This window comes from Piliocolobus tephrosceles, chromosome 5, assembly GCF_002776525.5.
Source record: "Piliocolobus tephrosceles isolate RC106 chromosome 5, ASM277652v3, whole genome shotgun sequence".
In the NCBI taxonomy this organism is placed as follows: domain Eukaryota; kingdom Metazoa; phylum Chordata; class Mammalia; order Primates; family Cercopithecidae; genus Piliocolobus; species Piliocolobus tephrosceles.
This window is the reverse complement of record NC_045438.1, coordinates 132092211-132101894: the sequence shown is the minus strand read 5'-3', so window position 1 is coordinate 132101894 and position 9684 is coordinate 132092211. Positions and strand designations below refer to the sequence as shown.

General features: G+C 47.4%; 1 pseudogene; it reads left to right on the top strand.

Moving 5' to 3' along the window:
• The first annotated feature begins 7653 nt into the window (after positions 1-7653).
• Positions 7654-9136, top strand: LOC111542982 (annotated as a pseudogene).
• The last annotated feature ends 548 nt before the right edge of the window (positions 9137-9684 follow it).

Here is a 9684-nt window from a genome sequence, read left to right as displayed (position 1 = left end):
TTTGGAAAAATAAATTACTGTGATGCTGTCAAAGCAATGCTTGTCTTTCGGATTCTGCTAATTTCAATGTATCCTGTTCTCAGAGCCATTTGTCTATTGAACCCTAGTCTGGGAGTCTGGCTTTTGGTTTTCTGAGCTCAGAGGGCTGTGTAGGTCTCTCCTAGAGTAGCAGGTAGACTAAAGCTCTTACTTCAGCAGCACGCGCCACAGCCAGGGGTGATTTTTTTTCCTGGTTGGTAGTTACTGTTATTTTGAAAAAATCCAGAACAATCATGAAAAGCAAGTAGAAACAGGCTGGGCCAGCTGAGAGTGACCATATGCCCTGGGTCTCTTGGTGATATAATTAGCTGTTTTCTTCCAGCGTTGAGTGGGTGGCTTACTCTTCTGGCACCCAGCAAGGCCGCATGATGATGCAACAATGCAACAAAAGGCAAGCCCGGGCAAGGCCAGCGGGAGATCTGCCGGCCAGAGTTGCTGATTCCAGGCGATGCACGGGTGTGGGGAGGGCGTTTCAGGGCTGCAGGGAAGTGGGAGGCCCCGACTCCCCAGGAGGCAAAACTGGCCTCCTGCTCACTCAGCCCTGAGCCTTTCCACTCCAAACCCTGACTCCTTCCTTCCTTCCCTCCTCCCTGCTCAGTGGCAGAATCTATTCCTAGTTCACTCACTCTCCGAGGGGTGAAAGGGTCCATTGAGACTTCTAGAAGTGAGATAGGGGAGCCTGTGCAAGGAGAGACTAAATCAGGTTTCCCAAGCCTTGAGGATGGAGGGTGGGGAGCTTTCAATCACCTGGGGAGATTTTTTCAAAATATCTGTACACTTGTGCAGCCGGCGGTCCCTCATCCAATTTTAATTCAGTAGGTTCAGATAGGGCTGGCACATGGAATATATATTTTAATTGTGTTAATTATTATCTAAGATGTTATTAACAATTTTAAAATATATATTAAGAAGAATAAGCCTACTTTACACCTCAAAATAGATAGGCTGTGCACAGCACAACTCCAGGGAGTGCTGTCCACCCAGACTTCCTGATGGTGCCCTGGAGGGGCTAACACAGTGGACCTGTTCCTCTCTCCAGAGGCAGCCATTGCCACCGTTTCTTGTCCCTCTCTCTCTCTCTTTTTTTTTGAGACAGAGTCTCACTCTGCTGCCCAGACTGGAGTGCAGTGGTACAATCTGGGCTCACCGCAGTATTGACCTCCTGGGCTCCTTCCTCAGTCTCCCCAGTAGCTGGGACCACAGGCATGTACCACCACACCTGGCTAATTTTTGTATTTTTTTGTAGAGACGGGTCTTCACCATGTTGCCCAGGCTTGTCTCTAACTCCTGGGCTCAAGTGATCCACTTGCCTCGTCCTCTCAAAGTGCTGGGATTACAGGAGTGATGCAGTATGCGGCCCCTCTTGTGTCTTCTTGCAGAGAGAATCTATATGTATACAGGACCTGAGCATTTGGCCCAAGGGGTTCTCCCACCCCTATGTTGAGAATCACTGAGCTAGAGGGAGGAAGGTCCGATGGGAGTGATTTCAGGCATATTCAAAAGGGAGAAAGGAGAATTGGGCTTGCCCTGAAGTCTCACTGCAGCAAGCCCCCACCCTCCCAGAGTCCCACACACCCCATTAAGAAACTGTCAGGTCGGGCACAGTGGCTCACACCTGTAATCCCAGCACTTTGGAAGGCTGAGGTGGGTGGATCATGAGGTCAGGAGTTCGAGACCAGCCTGGCCAATATGGTGAAACCCTGTCTCTACTAAAAATGCAAAAATTAGCTGGGCATGGTGGCACGTGCCTATAGTCCCAGCTGTTGGGAAGGCTGAGGCAGGAGAATCGCTTGATCCCAGGAGGCGGAGGTTGCAGTGAGCTGAGATTGTGCCACTGCACTCCAGCCTGGGCAACAGAGCAAGACTTCGTCTCAAAAGAGAAAAAAAAGAAAGAAAAAGAAAAGAAACTGTCAGGGTCTATGTACCTGCATTTCTGGCAGTAAAAGAACTTTTCTTCTTAATAATCCTTCTCCCAGGCCTTCAGGGGATTTTCAGGTGGATTTACTGACTAAGGGATTTTCTTGCATTTAAGTCCGATGACTTCTCAGACTTTGATGTTGACTAATTTAGAAAGAAAAAGGAAAAGCTGTGTACCAGAAGGAGGAAATGGGGTCCTGCTGTGTAACTTTAGCCTCACTGTCTCTTTGTGGCCTGGTTTCCTCCTTTGGGAACTGAAGAGGATCATGCCTACCTCATTTTTCTCAGTCTCTCTGGGGAATGGTAAGATTATAGCTATGAAAGCACCGTTCTAGACATGCACATATTGAGGTCCAAGTTCATGTTCTGCCCAGGTGGCATTCTTCTTATTCTTGTGGCCGCGTCCAGAGACTCAGCAGGAAAAGACCCTCTTACCAGAAGACAGGAGAGAGGAAGGAGTCCCATCTGCTGTGCTCCCAGCTGTGATGGAGATGGCTAGTGGGTCCTCACAAATCTGTGCGGCCCTCCAGGGACTACGTTGACCTGTGCATCCGGGGTGCATCCAAGTTCTCACCAATGGAACGTGGGTGGGAGATGATGCCAGTCCCTTCTGAGCCTGGTGTGAAGAAATGCACGTGGCTTCTCTGGCACTTTCCCCTACCTGCAGCTGGAATCAGAGATCACGAGGCCCCAGGGAATGGTGGAGCCACATGGTGGAAAGAACCTAAGAGCCTGAATCACCACATGGAGGGCAGCCACCTGCCCACTTGAATACCTCTATTGGATTCATATGTGAGTGAGAAATAAACTTGTATTGGCTTGTCACTGAAATGTGAGAGTTTATTACAGGAGCTAATGTCGTCCTATCACACACCCTGACTTTTCTTCGTAAGTCCAATCCTAAGCTGCTAGGATGGACGTTGGAGGAGACATCAGCAATGATTCCTCCCAGCAGGTACAGGGTTGTTAGAAACCACTGAGGATAGGGAAGAGGGAATAACACCTCCTCCCTGGCTCTGAGCTTGGGTCCAGTGTGACCACTAACATTTGCGGCATGGGGGTTGCAGCTGTCACATTCCACAGTGGCCCCAGTGGCATTACAATTACAGATGACACTTAGAGCCACTCTAGGGAAGCAGAGGCAAGGACAAGCAGCTGATGGGATGGGGAGCAGAAGGGCTGGGGCCACAGCCAGAGCCCTGGATCTGCCCTGACCCCGGTCTGTGTCCCCTCAGCCGAAGCCAGCACTTCCTAGGGGCTCCATTTCTCTGTCTGTATGAGAGTCTAATACACCTGTCCTGGATGGGGGAGGGAGGAGTGTATGGATGGTGAGGAGTGAGAGAATGGATCTGAAACCTGACACCAATGAGATTCCACACTGCTGTGCAATCAGAGGCCCTGAACCCAAGCCCCTCAGCCTATGCTGAGGCTTTTTCTTGGGAGGGGCTTAAAAAATATGTTAGGGAAGAAAAAAAATCAAAGTGCACAGTTCCTATTATTTTGGGATCATCCAGAAGGCTGTTGTGGGCTAAGGGGCCTGGAGAGGGTGTCTTGGGAGCTTTGAAGGCAGCTGAAAGGACTGAATTCAGAATCTGTGAGCAGCTCCCTTTGCTGCCAAATGTCTTCTCTCAGGTGTCACAATCGTTGAAATTCCTCCATTAGGGCTTCATTTCTTTGGATTACTTTTTGTTTCTACACAAAAATGCAAGCAATGATAATCCCCAATGTGTTCAGGGTTTTAGACTTGTTCCAATAATCCTAAAAGGCGCGATAGACAGTGAGGCCCAGATACCTGGTGTGGCTGCTTCTTCAATCATGCTTCTTCTGAGAGTGATTATGGGGCAATTCGACTCCTAGGTGTATATCCAGAAACTCTTACATACGTGCCCTAGAGACATGAATAAAAATACTTTTAGTAGCCCTATGTATAATAACAAAAACTGGCGATAACCCAAATGCCCATTGATAGGAGAATGAATAATTGGATATTTAAAAAACTGAAAATGGGCCGGGCATTGTGGCTCATGCCTGTAATCCCAAGACTTTGGGAGGCTGAGGCTGAAGTTTGAGCCCAGGAGTTTGAGACCAGCCTGGGTAACATAGGGAGACACCATCTCTATTGAAAAAAAAATTAGCCAGGCACCATGGTGTGTACCTGTGGTTCCAGCTACTTGGGAGGCTGAAGTGCAAGGATTGCTTGAGGCTGAGAGGTTAAGGCTGCAGTGAGCCATGATCACACCACTGTACTCCAGCCTGGGCGGCAGAGTGAGGCCCTGTCTCAAAACAAATAGGTAAATAAAAATAAAAATCGGAAAATGATTGAACCATGTTTAAATTATATATTGCTGCCTAACAAATCATGTTAAAACACAGTGACAACCACGATCATTTATTTGCTCACATTATATAATTCAGTCAGGGGTTTGGCTCCACCTGTGGAGGTTCAACTGGAGGTGGGGATCGACTCTCAAGATAGTCCTCTTATGGCTGGCAAGTTGATGATGACTGTTTGCTGGGAGATCTGCTGGAACTCTTAGCTAGTGGGCCTTGGTTATCCTGCATGTGACCTCTCCACAAGACTTCTCACAGCATGTTGGTCTCAGAGTAATCGAACTTCTTACATGGTGGCTTAAGGTCCCTAAGAATCCAAAAGCAACAGAAATTATTATACCTTCTTAAGGCTTAGGTCTGGAATGGGCACAGGGTTACTTCTGTCCCATTCTATTGGCTAAAAGAGTCACAAGCCAGAAATGTTCAAGGGGAGGCAACTACAAAAGAGTGTGAATACCCAGAGGTATACCTCACTGGGTGACATTGACTTCCACAAACCACAAGCACCCACAACCATATGCATAAATATTAGGTTAGGTTATGTTTCAGTATCAAATAACCTCTACATTTCAGTGACTTCACACACAAATGGTTACTTTTTTCTTACATACATATCCCATAGAAGTTGCTGGGGCACTCTGCTCCGCACATTCACTCAGGGATCCAGGCTGATGGAGGCTCCACCATGTTGTAGTGGCACCATTGCACCATCTGAGACACGAGACCTCACTTTTGCCACAACTGTGAAGGACAGAAAGGCTCGAGAATTTCACCTGGCCTTAGCTCTAAAAAGACAAATGTCACTTATGTTCACGTTTCATTGGCTAGGACCAGTCACATGACCCCATCTACACTGTAAGTGGGGCTGGGAAATGTTGGAGAACATCTGGAAAAATGGCTGAGCAATACTGTCTTGGCCACATGTGATAGAACCATTTAAAACAAAAGAAAGTTGTAGATAAAATGCAAGGTAGTGTTCGCTTTGGGGTAGGGGTGGAACACACAAGAAAGTGTTAGTGATTTGTAATATTCTAGTTTTTGGTTTGAGCGGTGAGTGTTAATTATTTTTTAAAACAAATGAGTGAATGAACAGACAAATGAATAAATGAAAGACAGGGCTCGGAAGCAGCAGCACTGAAGCCTAACCTCAGAGTACAGGCCAAAAATGACCCTTCAATAAACATTTACTGAGTTCCCAGCTGAAGCTGGTAGACCTCTCCAAGGTACAAAGATGAATAAAATATGGGCTCAACCCCTCCAGGTGCCCAGCTCAGAGGATTCAGTAGACACATAAACCAAGCAAGTGGGCAAAGCACAGTGGAGCGTCTTGCTCAGTGGGAGCTCTGGGAGCTAGAGGGAGCCCAGAGAAGGCCTCACCCCAAGTCACATGTGTTGGGTCATGAAGAATCAGTAGGAATTCAAAAGGTGGAGAATGCAGTGGAGATGGGGCAAGTTGGTCAGGGACACTCATTTTACCAAGAGAGAAAGATTTGTGCAAAGGCACAAAGAGGCCTTCACCCCTCAGTTGGCCTGTGTTCACAGCATTTCCTCACTGCTTTCTAGTCCCTAAATGATCTGATCAACTTACTCCCTCTGCACTGCACCACCCAGAACCTTCTGCAAGAGCCAGGCACTTGTCCTCCACAGTGGCTGCCATGAGTGTTGGCTGCTGATGCTTACAGCCAAGTCCTTCCCTGGCCTTAGAGGAGGAAGCTCTCTTGCCTGAGGTCATGCACTCCCCTACTGCAGGGGCAGCCACATCCACATCCAGATGACTGTTTGGAAACCCAGGGTGTAAGGACCTAGCTCTCACGCTTCAACTCAGCGAAGTCTGCGGGACCATCCCAGCTCCAGGGGTCCTGGTGGGATCAGCCAAGGCCTCTCTGGGCCTCCAGCCTCCAGCAGACCCCAGTTCTTCTCTCTGCCCAATTCTGTTGCTTTTATATCCAGACAAGTGTTAATTGTGAATGCACTCCCCAATAAACTTCCTTCAAGCAAAACTCTTAAGTGTTTTCTGGGAAACCTACCTAAGATATCCACTAAAATACAGATAATTACTAAATTCCAAGGGATGCCTTTCCTGGGGATGTTTGCACAGCAATTATCATAATATTCATGGAGTGATTTCTATGTGCCAGGCTAAGCACTTTGCTTTTAAGATCACATTTAATGAAGAACAGAGCCTCACAGTAAGAATACATGTCTTTTCTTTTCTTTTATTTATTTATTTTTTTGAGACAGAGTTTTGCTCTTGTTGCCCAGGCTGGAGTGCAATGGCGCAATCTCAGCTCACTGCAACCTCTACCTCCCGAGTTCAAGCGATTCTCCTGCCTCAGCCTCCCAAGTAGCTGGGATTATAGGCATGTCCCACCATACTTGGCTAATTTTTGAATTTTTAGCAGAGACGGGGGTTTCATCATGTTCCATCATGTTGGTCAAGCTGGTCTCGAACTCCTGACCTCAAATTATCCACCTGCCTCAGCCTCCCAAAGTGCTGGAATTACAGGTGTGAGCCACCATGCCAGGCCTATTTATTTATTTATTTATTTATTTTTGAGACGGAGTTTCGCTCTGTCGCCCAGGCTGGAGTGCAATGGCACAATCTTAGCTCACTGCAACCTCTGCCTCCCAGGTTCAAGCAATTCTCCTGCCCCAGTCTCCCAAGTAGCTGGGATTACAGGTGCTTGCCACTATGCCTGGCTAATGTTTTTGTAGTTTTTAGTAGAGACGGGTTTCACCATGTTGGCCAGGCTGGTCTCAAAGTCCTGAACTCAGGTGATCCACCTGCCTTGGCCTCTCAAGTGCTGGGATTACAGGCATGAGCCACCATGCCTGGCCAGGCCTATTTATTTTTATTTTCAATTTTTTTAAAGGCTAGTCAAATAAAGCAGTGGGAGTGGAGAAGGAGCAAATAAACCTGTAACTGGTTGTGATCAATTAGTTGTAAACACCACTGCACTCAGACCAACCTAAAGAAATGAATTTCTAATGGTGAAATTTTAGGCTTAGGCAGTAGTAGGCTTGGGAATCTGGAAGTATTTGTGTTGCACAAATTCTGTCACAAATTTCCCTGCCTTAATGTATGCTCAGTCCTGATCCTTATGTTGACTGGGTAAAGCTCCCAGCAGGTCAGGGTGTTAGTTCTCAAAGTCATTCTTCTAAAAAAAAAAAAAAAAAGCCAGGTGTGGTGGCTCACGCCTGTAATCTCAGCACTTTGGGAGGCAGAGGCAGGTGGATCACCTGAGGTCAGGAGTTGGAGACTAGCCTGGCCAACATGGTGAAATCCTGTCTCTACTAAAATACAAACATTAGGCGTGGTGAGTCGTCATCCGATGTCTGGCTGTGAGATGTTTCGGGAGCTGGGGTCTCTCCGCCACAGACATGACAAAGGGCCTTGTTTTAGGAATCTATTCCAAAGAAAAAGAAGATGATGTGCCACCGTTCACAAGTGCAGGAGAGAATTGTGATAAATTGACAACTGGAAAGCTGAGAGGAACTTCGAACATATCTGGACCACCTCTGGAGGCAGGCAAGACTTGAACCTTTTATGGTCTGCATCAGGACTTCCCCAGCGTGCTGCTAGTTGGCCTCAGCATAAAGGCAGCCAGAATCGACGAACAGGAAAACTGGTGTGAAGGCAAAGAAAACATCAGAGCTGCTCTTGCAGTGGGATGCAGGCAGATTCAAGACCTGGAGCTCTCTTCCGTGGAGGTGGATCCCTGTGGAGACACTCAGGCTGCTGAGGAGGGAGCGGTGCTTGGTCTCTATGAATACGATGACCTAAAGCAAAAGAAGAAGCTGGCCATGTCGGCGAAGCTCTATGGAAGTGGGGCCCAGGAGGCCTGGCCAAAGGGAGTCCTGTTTGCTTGTGGGCAGAAGTTGGCACGCCACTTGATGGAGACACAAGCCAACGAGATGATACCAACCAGATTTGCTGAAATTATTGAGAAGAATCTCAAAAGTGCTAATAGTAAAACTGAGGTTCATATCAGACCCAGGTCTTGGATAGAGGAACAGGCAATGGGATCATTCCTCAGTGTGGCCAAAGGATCTGAGGAGCCCCCAGTCTTCTTGGAAATTCACTACAAAGGCAGCCCCAATGCAAACAAGCCACCCCTGGTGTTTGTTGGGAAAGGAATTACCTTTGACAGTGGTGGTATCTCCATCAAGGCTTCTGCAAATATGGACCTCATGAGGGCTGACATGGGAGGAGCTGCAACTATATGCTCAGGCATTGTGTCTGCTGCAAAGCTCAATTTGCCCCATTAATATTACAGGTCTGGCCCCTCTTTGTGAAAATATGCCTAGCAGCAAGGTCAACAAGCTGGGGGATGTTGTTAGAGCCAGGAACGGGAAGACTATTCAGGTTGATAACACTGATGCCGAGGGGAGGCTCATACTGGCTGATGCGCTCTGTTACGTGCACACGTTTAACCTGAAGATCATCCTTAATGCCACCACCTTAACAGGTGCCATGGATATAGCTTTGGGGTCAGGTGCCACTGGGGTCTTTACCAATTTATCCTGGCTCTGGAACAAGCTATTTGAGGCCAGCATTGAAACAGGAGACCGCGTCTGGAGGATGCCTCTCTTCAAACATTACACAAGACAGATTGTAGATTGCCAGCTGGCGGATGTTAACAACGTTGGAAAATATAGATGTGCGGGGGCATGTACAGCTGCGGCATTCCTGAGAGAATTCGTGACTCATCCTAAGTGGGCACATTTAGACACAGCAGGCATGATGACCAACAAAGATGAGGTTCCCTATCTACGGAAAGGCATGACCGGGAGGCCCAAAAGAACTCTTATAGACTTCTTACTTCGTTTCAGTCAAGACAATGCTTAGTTCAGATACTCAAAAATGTCTTCACTCTGTCTTAAATTGGACAGTTGAACTTAAAAGATTTTTGAATGAATGGATGAAAATCTTTTAAAGGATACAGAGGATGGTATTTAAAAATGTAGAACACAATGAAATTTTTATGCCTTGATTTTTTTTTTCATTTTACACAAAGATTTGTGTGTGTGTGTGTGTGTGTGTGTGTGTGTGTGTGTGTGTTTTGAGACGGAGTCTCGCTCTGTCGCCCAGGCTGGAGTGCAGTGGCGCGATCTCGGCTCACTGCAAACTCCGCCTCCTAGTTTCAAGTGATTCTCCCTGCTCAGCCTCCTGCATAGCTGGGACTACTGACGCCCACCACCACGCCCGGCTGATTTTTGCATTTTTAGTAGAGACAGGGTTTCACCGTATTGGCCAGGCTGGTCTCAAACTCCTGACCTTGTGATCCACCCACCTTGACCTCCCAAAGTGCTGGGATTACGGGTGTGAGCCACCACGTCCAGCCAGTATGTTTTTAATTGAGAAGCATAATTGTACTTCAGATTTGTGATGCTAGG